This window comes from Macaca fascicularis, chromosome 11 (genome assembly GCF_037993035.2).
Source record: "Macaca fascicularis isolate 582-1 chromosome 11, T2T-MFA8v1.1".
Classification (NCBI taxonomy): Eukaryota; Metazoa; Chordata; class Mammalia; order Primates; family Cercopithecidae; genus Macaca; species Macaca fascicularis.
In genome coordinates, this window is record NC_088385.1 from 12,800,708 (window position 1) to 12,811,686 (window position 10,979).

A 10,979-nucleotide genomic window follows, 5' to 3' on the forward strand; every position below is an offset into this window, starting at 1 on the left:
AAAAAAAAAAAAAAAAAAAGAAAGTTACAGAATAATGTCTCCATTAAAATGTAAAGGGAAACCAAGAAAGAGGAAGATGCAGGATTTAGGAAACAAGATCCAACACAGAAGAAAGGCGAATGAAATTCCTGGGTGAGGAGTATAAATCTTGAGAAGGTGGGATTCACCAGGCCAGAAGACCATCAGTCCAAAGTAGAGAGACTGAAGACCTCCAGGTGGAATAGCTACACTGAGAAATTCTAGATCGTAAGAGGTAGAGGAAATATCTTAAATGAAAATATCTACTATGAAAACTAAAAAAAGTATAATTATATTCTTTTCACATACAAAGTATCAGGTTATATAAAAAGCAACAGGAATTAGAATGGCATTGAATTTCCCCAGTGCAGCAAAGATAAAAAACACTAAAGCAATACCTTCAAAGTTCATTAAGAATGTGTTCATATAATGTTTGTGTAAAAATAAACATTTTAATTTCCTAATTTAATGGGTGAAATGATAATGTTATACTTCTTTTAATATATATATTTTACTTTTATTGAAGTTAAACCTTTTTCATATTGTATTTCTCCTTTTGTGAAATATTCACTCATTTCATTTATTTTTCTTTGAAGTTAATATATGAACTCTCTTACCATATACGGTAATAATATTTACCTTTTTTCTTGTTTAAAGTTTTGTTAGTATGGGTGACAAAGCATGACCCGTATCTACAAAAAAAAAAAAAACAAAAAAAATCTGGGCACAGTGACATGGGCCTGTGATTCCACCTACTTAGGAGGCTGAGGCGGGAGGATCCCTTAAGCCCAGAAGTTCAAGGGTGCAGGGAGCTATGATCATGCCACTGCATTCCAGCCTGGACAACAGAGTGAGACCCTATCTCCAAAAAAAAAAAAAAAAGTGTTTTTTTGTTTTGTTTTGTTTTAACATAAGTTTAAAAAGTATTATATAGGTAGTTACATTTATCCATTTACCTTATGATTTATTGCTCAATTTTTATACATTGAAGGCCCTTTTCCTTTCTGAGGTCTATCGGTCAATCATATCTCTATCTATCTATCTATCTATCTATCTATCTATCTATCTATCTATCTATGTTTTTCCGAGACGGAGTCTCGCTCTGTCGCCCAGGCTGGAGTGCAGAGGCGCGATCTCGGCTCACTGCAACCTCCGCCTCCCGGGTTCACGCCATTCTCCTGCCTCAGCCTTGGAGTAGCTGGGACTACAGGCGCCCGCAGCCAATTTTTTGTATTTTTAGTAGAGACGGGGGTTTCACCCTGTTAGCCAGGATGGTCTCGATCTCCTGACCTCTTGATCCGCCCGCCTCAGCCTCCCAAAGTGCTGGGATTACAGGCGTGAGCCACCGCGCCCGGACTATTTTCTTTTTTTTGAGACAGAGTATCGCTCTGTCGCCCAGGCTGGAGTGCAGTGGTGGGATCTCCGCTCACTGCAAGCTCCGCCTCCCGGGTTCACGCCATTCTCCTGCCTCAGGCTCCCGAGTAGCTAGCGTGAGCCACCGCGCCACGCATTATTTTATTTTTTGTAGAGACAGGGTTTCACCATGTTGCCCAGGTTGTTTCACATTGTTTTAATCCAGGCTGGTTATGAACTCCTGGGCTGAAGCATTGCACACACCTTGGCCTCCCAAAGTGCTGGGATTATAGGCTGAGTCACCACACTCAGCCTCTATATCATGACTCCTTTCATGGCGAGTAAGGTGACTGGAAGGAGTGTAGGCTTTACTGCATCTCTTACATTCATAGGGTTTTTCTCCAGTATGAATTCTTTCGTGGAGGTGAAGGGAACAGAGGCGACTGAAGGTTTGGTCACATTGTTTACATTCATAGGCTTTCTCTCCAGTATGAGTACTTCTATGGTTATAAAGGGAACTTAAACGACTAAAGGCTTTGCCACATTGTTTACATTCATAGGGTCTCTCTCCAGTATGAATGCTTCCATGGTCAGGAAGGGAAGTGGAACAGCTGAAGGCTTTATCACATTTGGTACATTTATAGGGTCTTTCTCCAGTGTGAATCCTTTCATGCGTCTTTTTTTTTTTTTTTTTTTTTTTTTTTTTTTGAGACGGAGTCTTGCTCTGTGCCCCAGGCTGGAGTGCAGTGGCGCGATCTCGGCTCACTGCAAGCTCCGCCTCCCGGGTCCACGCCATTCTCCTGCCTCAGCCTCCCGAGTAGCTGGGACTACAGGCGCCCGCCACCTCGCCCGGCTAATTTTCTTGTATTTTTAGTAGAGACGGGGTTTCACCGTGTTAGCCAGGATGGTCTCGATCTCCTGACCTCGTGATCCGCCCGTCTCGGCCTCCCAAAGTGCTGGGATTACAGGCTTGAGCCACCACGCCCGGCCCATGCGTCTTAAAAGAACAAGAAAATCTGAATGTTTTCCCACATTCCTTACATTCGTAGGGTTTCTCTCCAGTGTGAGTTCATTCATGTATTAGACAATAACCGGAAACAGTGAATGATTTACCACGTTGTTTACATTTATAGAGTTTTTCTCCTGTGTGAGTTCTCTGATGTCTTTCAACTTAATTGAGAAAATGAAAAGCTTTCCCACATATCGTACATTTATAAGCTGGATTTCCACTGTACATTATCATGTGTCTTCTAACACCTGGAGCAGAAACGAAGGATTTCCCACGCTGTTCACTTTTATATTGCTTCTCCCCATATGGTTTGTATCCTGAGTGAGCTAGGATGTGCCTATTAAGGAGGGAATGACGTACAAAGACTTTTCCACAAATACTGCATTCACATTGTTTTCATCCAGTAGAAATGTTCTCATTCAGATCAATATCTGGAATTTGGCTGACAACTTGTCCATCATACTGACTACCTTCTTTGCTTTCACACAGTCTCTGTACCATATGATTTCTGTAAAAAAATGACAAGCACATTGTTATTGCTTGGTTTAGTAACTTTCTACTTATTAATAGGTCTTGGACTTACACTGCTGCCAATACCAGGGAAAATGTGTTTTTTTTTTTGTTTGTTTTTTTTTTTGTTTGTTTGTTTTTTGCCATGACCGAATTATGTGAAAGTAAATGGGTTACTACTGAAAACACAGCTACCACCTGCATGGCTATGACCAACATAGTAAGATTCATATACACAATTTTGTAGTACTATTTTCAAGTAAACTCTTTTCCAAACACTGACTGCTACACTGAAGTACGTTACATTTTGGGTGAAATTTTTCTAAAAAGAAATAAATTTAAAGTGACCAAGTGACTCTTACGACTCTTAGTGTTTTGATTGCTTGTTTTTAAGTTCATGACATGCTAATATTCCTTGAGAGGACTTTATTTCCTCTTCTCAGTGCAAATTATCTTATATCTTTCCCAGGTTTTTTGAAGTGATCTTCAATATTCTGGTCTTTCCATTTGTTTCCTAACCCACAAAATTATCATGAATTATTACAAACTATAGAAACATTACTAGATTTCATGTTCATTGTACACAGTGCCCATGCCTGATTTATTCACCAAATCATTCCCTTGCCACATTCCAAATCACAAATAGCACTGATGATAGGGAAATACTTCTGTAATTAAGTGAAATGTGTTGTCATTCTCACCTACAGAAGCCAGGTTCCTGCAGGTTTCCTGCATCACTTCTCTGTAGAGATTCTTCTGAGAAGAATCTAGCAAAGCCCATTCCTCCTGGATAAAGTTCACAGCCACATCCTCAAAAGCCACGGAGTCCTAGAACATTCCACATATGTGGATAGAAGGATGGGTGAGACTGACAGCACTGGGAAACTATACTCAATTCATAAGCTATTTACATGATTCTAAAATTTCCAAGCATTTATTCTATGACTTGATTGTCACAACTCTTACTCTGTTCACACATACTCCCTCCCACACAGCAGTACTAATGCTAGAATTGAACTATTCAAAAAGGCAACAGCAAAGTAGAAACATCCATCTCATTAGAGAATCCAGGGAGTAAGATGTGCTGCTGGGAGTTACCTTGTAACTTCACTTTGTACATTTCTAGTATCTGCCATAATAAAGTCCTACCTGATGTGCATAAGTGAGTTAATATTATCAGTCCTGAGACTACTTATTCTTAAAAATGCCTGCTCGCAAAGTTCAGTCTTTGTTTGTATTAGTAACTTACATTTTGAAAGGGATTCCACCAACCCAAGTAATAAGAATGACTCACTGCATCTAAATGGCTTATACAATATATTTGCAAAACTTTTTCTGCTGAAGGTCTATTATTTTGTGTCACTGCAGTGGTGCTTAGGGAACCAGACACCAAAACACAGTCTGAACACTAAGTGTTCAATGAGTTTACCTGGTAGACAGTATTTTACATGTGCTGTCACTTGTTAACTGGGGAGTTGAGCCCATTCCATGTGATTACACCAAGAGAGAATAGGCTTATTAAATTCAATTGAGAAGAAAATAAAACCAATAATTGATATTTAACAATACTAATACAACATTTTTTAAAATTTCTATTGCACAATGTCAAGGCAGAAAGGAATAAGAGGAAATATGACTTTTTTTTTTTTTTTTTTTTTTGAGACGGAGTCTCGCTCTGTCGCCCAGGCTGGAGTGCAGTGGCCGGATCTCGGCTCACTGCAAGCTCCGCCTCCTGGGTTCACGCCATTCTCCTGCCTCAGCCTCCTGAGTAGCTGGGACTACAGGCGCCCACCACCTCGCCTGGCTAGTTTTTTGTATTTTTTAGTAGAGATGGGGTTTCACCGTGTTAGCCAGGATGGTCTCGATCTCCTGACCTCGTGATCCACCCATCTCGGCCTCCCAAAGTGCTGGGATTACAGGCTTGAGCCACCGCGCCCGGCGACACATGTTTTTTAAAATGACATTAATGTCACCACTTCCAGATGCTAATCCTATGAAATCACATAAATTCCCAAATCAGGTTGTTTTAGGCAAGAAAAACTACTTTTTCATACGTAGTAAAAATGACAAATGTCTAATGATTTTTAATCATCTAAAAAAAGAGTGATGGCTTGTCTAACATACTTCTAAGATTTTCAAATGAAAATATTCAGGACAGCACAGTGTTAGCAGAGAGATGAGCAAGCAGACCAAGGGGAAAAAAAAGTCTTAATGACCCAGCATTTATATGGAAAGTTGATGAATGAGAGAATAGGCACTGTAGAATAGAAAAAGAAATCACATGCACATTAAAATATGAGGCAAACCAGGCTAGCATCTACTTGGGAAAATGCATTGCATTCTTCTCTATTCCATGAACAATAGTCAACTTATTATATATTCAAATATGAAAGATAAAACTAGAACACTTTCAGAAGTCACAGGAACTTTTTTTTTTTTATGAAGGATTAGGCAGATTTTTTTTTATGTAAGAAAAAAGTGATAAAGGAACAGACAAACTCAAACATATTAAAATTTAGGGAATAAAAAGAAAATGGAATGGGCCGGGAGTGGTGGCTCACGCCTGTAATCCCAGCACCTTGGGAGGCTGAGACAGGCGATCACCTGAGGTCAGGAGGTTGAGATCAGCCTGGCCAACATGGCAAAACCCCGTCTTTTTGTTGTTTGTTTGTTTGTTTTTTGAGACAGAGTCTCGCATTGTCGCATTGTCGCTTGGGCTGGTGTGCAGTGGCAAGATCTTGGCTCATTGCAACTTCTACCTCCGGGGTTCAAGCAATTCTCTTGCCTCAGCCTCCCGAGTAGCTGGGATTACAGTGCCTGCCACCACACTCAGCTAATTTTTTTGTATTTTTAGTAGAGACAGGGTTTCACCATGTTGGCCAGGCTGGTCTGGAACTCCTGACCTCGTGATCCACTCACTTTGGCCTCCCAAAGTGCTGGGATTACAGGCATGAGCCACTGTGCCAGGCCTAAAACCCCATGTTTACTAAAAATACAAAAATTAGCTAGGTGTGGTAGTGGGTGCCTATAATCCCAGTTACTCTGGAGGCTGACACAGGAGAATCACTTGAACCCGGGAGGCGGAGGTTGCAGTAACCAGAGATGGCGCCACTGCACTCCAGCCAGGCTACAGAGAAAGACAGCGTCTCCAAAAAAACAAACAACAACAACAACAACAACAAAAACCCTCAGAGGCGGGGTGCAGTGGCTCACGCCTGTAATCCCACCTTCTTGGGAGGCTGAGGCAGGAGAATTGCTTGAACCTGGGAGACAGAGGATGCAGTGAGCTGAGATTGTGCCACTGCACTCCAGGCTGAGTGACTGAGCAAGGCTCTGTCTCAAACAAACAAACAAACAAACAAACAAAAAACCCTCATATATCCAGATAAGAGGATACAGATGTGTCCACTGTCATAAATTCTTCACCACGCTACAAGAGGGGAACTGACATTTTGGTGAATCTTTGTAAATCATCAATTTATTTATCACACTTTTATTTCACTACTAGCATTTACAAAGCTAAGTAATACAATTCCATTTGAAATTATCCATAAATAGAACAGACCTTTAAAACTTACTACACTCACTCTGGGGAAGAAATAAATACGAATTTTTAGCAAATAAAATATATCATTTTACCTTGCTTCTTTGGAAATAGTATTTTTATCTTTCAAGCTGTACTGACAAAATGTATCTTACAGTCAACGAAAACCTGAAACTCAAATAAGCGGACAAGCCTTTTCAAGGTAACAAACTCAGGGAGAGGCAGTGCTGACTCCAACACAGAGCTTTCTAAGTGTCACGGCAGGCCATTCTATCCCTCGGGACACCCATCCTGTTCAGTAAAGTACTCAGTGACCACCTAGGAGGCACTGGCACTGCTCTTTGTCCTCCTGTGCGCCTTCAGTGCATTTTCATGTTCGGTTGTTGCACATCCTCTCTGGGGTGGGTTTTCCTTGTCCTTTGGGACAGTTTTTCTCTCTTCACAAGTCTGAGACAATCTAGAGAGCAGAAATCATTTCTGCCTTTTCCTCTCAATGTCAGCATCCGATTGGCAGACCATCAACGTGTCTCGGAGGAATAAAAACTCGGGCTGGAGGAACAATTTTAAAGACCTAACTTTGATGACATTACATTGTATTGTCCATAATTTTAATGTCCTCAAATTTTAATGACCCTAAGGGGTCACCACTGTAGATGAAACTATACCAGGAGATTCCTCTAAGGCCAAGAGCATCCAGCTGCTCCCCTGAGAGACTCTACCCCCTACCTCAGGCTGTCCTTGGTGATGAGATGACCCCGGGGCTGATACTCATACTCACTAGACCCTCCAATAGACATGGCCACAGTGGGTATCCTGGGTCATCCCCAGACAGTTCTAAAATGCCAGGACTAGGAAAAGACAGGAGGGTGGCTGAGGACACAACACCCTGTAAAGTTTTCACGGGGGGACCTCAACCTAAAGACATTTTGGTAATATGTACACTTAGGAAAGATGAAAAGAAGAGAGGCACAAAGATTTTTTTTTACAGTAGAGTGTCAGATGATTTATTCTCTGCTTTCCTCTCATGTAAAATGTTTGGAAACAGAAAAATATTTTGGTCAAAGTGGCTCACGTCTGAAATCCCAGCATTTTAGGAGGCCGAGGTGGGTGATCAATTAAGGTCAGGAGTTCGAAACCAACCTAGCCAACATGCCAAAACCCTGTCTCTACTAAAAATACAAAAATTAGCTGGACGTGGTTGTGGGTGCCTATAAGCCCGGCTACCTGGGAGGCTGAGGCAGGAGAATCACTTAAACCCGGGAGTCAGAGGTTGCAGTGAGCTGAGACTGCACCATTGCACTCCAGCCTGGCGACAGGGCGAGACTCCGTCTCAAAACAAAAACAAAAACAAAAACATATATATGTATATATATAAAATATACATTTAAAATTACTATGTGTGGATAGTATTTGAAGTCATGGGACTGACTGTAGGTAGAAACAAGAGAAGGCAGGGAAAGTTTTTATATTTATATTTATATATAATTATATAAAATTAATATACATAATTATAATATATAAATATATAATATGGGCCTAGCTAATTTTAGTATTTTTAGTAGAGATGGGGTTTCACCATGTTGGCCAGGCTGGTCTGGAACTCCTGAGCCACTGTGCCCAGCCAAGAGGGAGATTTTAAATCAATAAGTATAACTGTGATGAATGCCAGAAAGAAGAGTGTGTGTGATGGGGAGGGGACCTAAGTTATTGTCTCATATTTTAACACTTTCATAGGCAATAACTAAAAACTTAGAAGCTTAAAACAACACACACTTTTAAGCCAATTTTGGCAAGATAGGAGTTGAGCACATTTTAGCAGGTCCTCTGCTTGGGATCTCACGCTAAGCAGCTGGGCTGCATCCTCATCTGAGGCTCAACCAGGGCAGAATCCATTTCCAGGTCCGCTGAGGTTATTGGCAGAATTCATTTCCTCGAACCCGCTTGGCAAGTGCCCAGCTTTTTGCTTCCTTGCCTACGGGGCCCCCTCAAAGGTCCTTTCTCAGCACAGCATCTCCTGCAGCGCCTGCAGGCGGAACCTCTCTCTCTAGTGTGCGAAGGTGATGCACTGTGACAGTGACATCCCATTGCTTTTGCCAGGCTCTGTGGGTTAGAAGCTAGTCACCGGTTTTGCTCGTACCCAAGGTCAGGAAGACTATGTAAGGGCATAGGTCATTGGGGGGTCAGTCACTTTAGGGTGTGGCTGCCACCACTGAACTTGGTGAGACTTTAAGGGTTGGTAGGAGCTGGCCAGGTACAGGGGTGAGGGTGTGTCAGGCAGGGGTGAGGGCACGGAGGGGGATGCAGAGGCCTGCACCCTGGAATGTCCTTTCACTCCCTGAGGTTTTGTTCTCCTGATCCCTGAGTACATCCCAGAACACGGTGGGGCCCTAGCAGGGGAGAGGTAGGGAAGCATGTGTTGTTCATCCGGAGACCTTGTTAGGCAAATCAGATTAGAGGCCAGGCTTTCAGTGGTGGGTGTGAGTGTGGGAGTGATGAGTGTGCAGGTGTGTGTGGGAAGAGCGATGGGGATGGGGTCAGCCCCAGCCACCATGAAGCCCTTAACTGTGCATCCACCCATCCCAGCAGCCTCCCTGAGTGAGTGCCTTCGGGGTGCAGGTCCTGTTTTGCACATGGAAGTGAATCAGAGTGGGACACTGCCTTGCCTTAGAGAGGTTACACTTCTTCTCCTTCTTCTTCTTCTTTTTTTTTTTTTTTTAATTTGTGACAGAGTCTCACTCTGTTGCCCAGGCTGGAGTGTAGTGGTGTGACCTTGGCTCACTGCAACCTCTGCCTCCCAGGTTCAAGTAATTTTCCTGCCTCAGCCTCCTGGGTAGGGTAGCTGGGATGATAGGCATGCGTTACCATGCCTCGCTAATTGTTGTATTTTAGTTTCACCATATTGGCCAGGTTGGTCCCAGTCTCCTGGCCTCAAGCGATCTGCCCACCTCAGCCTTCCAAAGTGCTGTGATTACAGGTGTAAGCCACCACACTGGGCGAGAGGTCACACTTCATGCCACGTGGGAGGCAGCCACTCAGACAGCACCCCAGCTGGCGCTGGGAGTGAGGGGTGCTCAGCGTCCTAGGAAGGCAGAGGGCTGCATGAGAGGTTCAGGGAGGAAGGACTGAAGGAGGATGTGAGATTTTTCACCTGAGTAGGTGGGTGGATGGAGGGGCTGTTTACAGAGAATCACAAGAATGTGGATGAGCAGGTTAGGGCACTAATAAAGCACTCTGTTTTGGCCCGCAGAAAATTTGAGATGCTTCCCTGTGTCCAGCTGGGGCTTTGGGAAAGGTCAGGGCTGGGCATCTGACTGGGATGGATGTCTGGCAGGCAGCAGAGCATGTGGATGGTTTGTGAAGCCCGAAAGGGCATGAGATTTCCTGTAGCAGTGCACACTGCAAATGGAAGGGCATTTGACCTGAGCCCAGACATATACAAGTTGGGCAGAGAAAGGGGTGGGTCCCTGGCACCCACAGAGGAGCCGCTATAGAGGTACAGGAAAACCAAGGGTGTGGGGTCACATGATGCAGGAAGCTCAAATAAGATGAGGAAAGAGGTTTTAAAGACGATCAGGGCTGGGGTCAGTGGATCATGCCTGTAATCCCAACACTTTGGGAGGCTCAGACAAGAGGATAGCTTGAGGCCAGGAGTTTGAGACCAGCCTGGGCAACATAGGGAGACCCCATTTCTATAAACAAATAAATATCATTGGTACTTGGCATTTCAGGCGGGGAACAGCAAACACATGAAAGCTCTGAGGCAGGAAAGGGAGGTGATTAGTGCTCGCTCCTCGTTCCTTTATCAGACCTTAAAGAGATGCAGAGACATTTCAGGTACTCTTTGACCGAGCTACTTCAGGGAAGGCCTAAGTTCGCTTCTACTTCCCATCTATTAATTTTCTTTTTTTTTGGAGACAGAGTCTCACTCTGTCGCCCAGGCTGGAGTGCACGCAGTGGCACAATCTCAGCTCACTGCAACTTCCACCTCCCGGGTTCAAACGATTCTCCTCCCTCAGCCTCCCCAGTAGCTGGGACCACAGGTACGTGCCACCACGATCGGCTAAGTTTTTGTCTTTTTAGTAGAGACGGGGTTTCATCTTGTTGGCCAGGCTGGTTTCGAACTCCTGGCCTCAAGTGATCCACCTGCCTCGGCCCCACAAAGTGCTGAGATTACAGGCGCGAGTAACCGTGCCCGGCCCTACTTCACTCCTAACGCCCACCATACGTGCTTCCAAATGTTTGCTGAATGACAAGGTGAACGAGTGAATGGGACTAGGTGACTTTGGGCAGCAGGCAATCCTATTCCTTGGACCTCAGTTTCCCTTTTTGTAAAGCAAGCCTGTATCTCGCTCTCTGCCCTAAAAGCCTGAGTTCTGGGCTTGAGATGAGCGCGTCCCGTAGAGCAGACTCCAAGTGGACGTTTAGCTGGGTCTTCTAGAAGGCCAGAATCCGGCCAGCTCTAGGGTCCGGTCCTCCCGAGGGACCCCGCACGCCCAGTCCCAGCACCGCCCCCTCCCAACTTCCCTTTGTTCCCCAGGCCCCGCC

General features: G+C 44.0%; 1 pseudogene; it reads right to left on the minus strand.

The window, feature by feature from the left end:
* Positions 1–2,167: 2,167 nt before the first annotated feature.
* LOC135966164 (uncharacterized) lies at positions 2,168–3,310 on the minus strand (annotated as a pseudogene).
* Between the last annotated feature and the right edge of the window lie 7,669 nt (positions 3,311–10,979).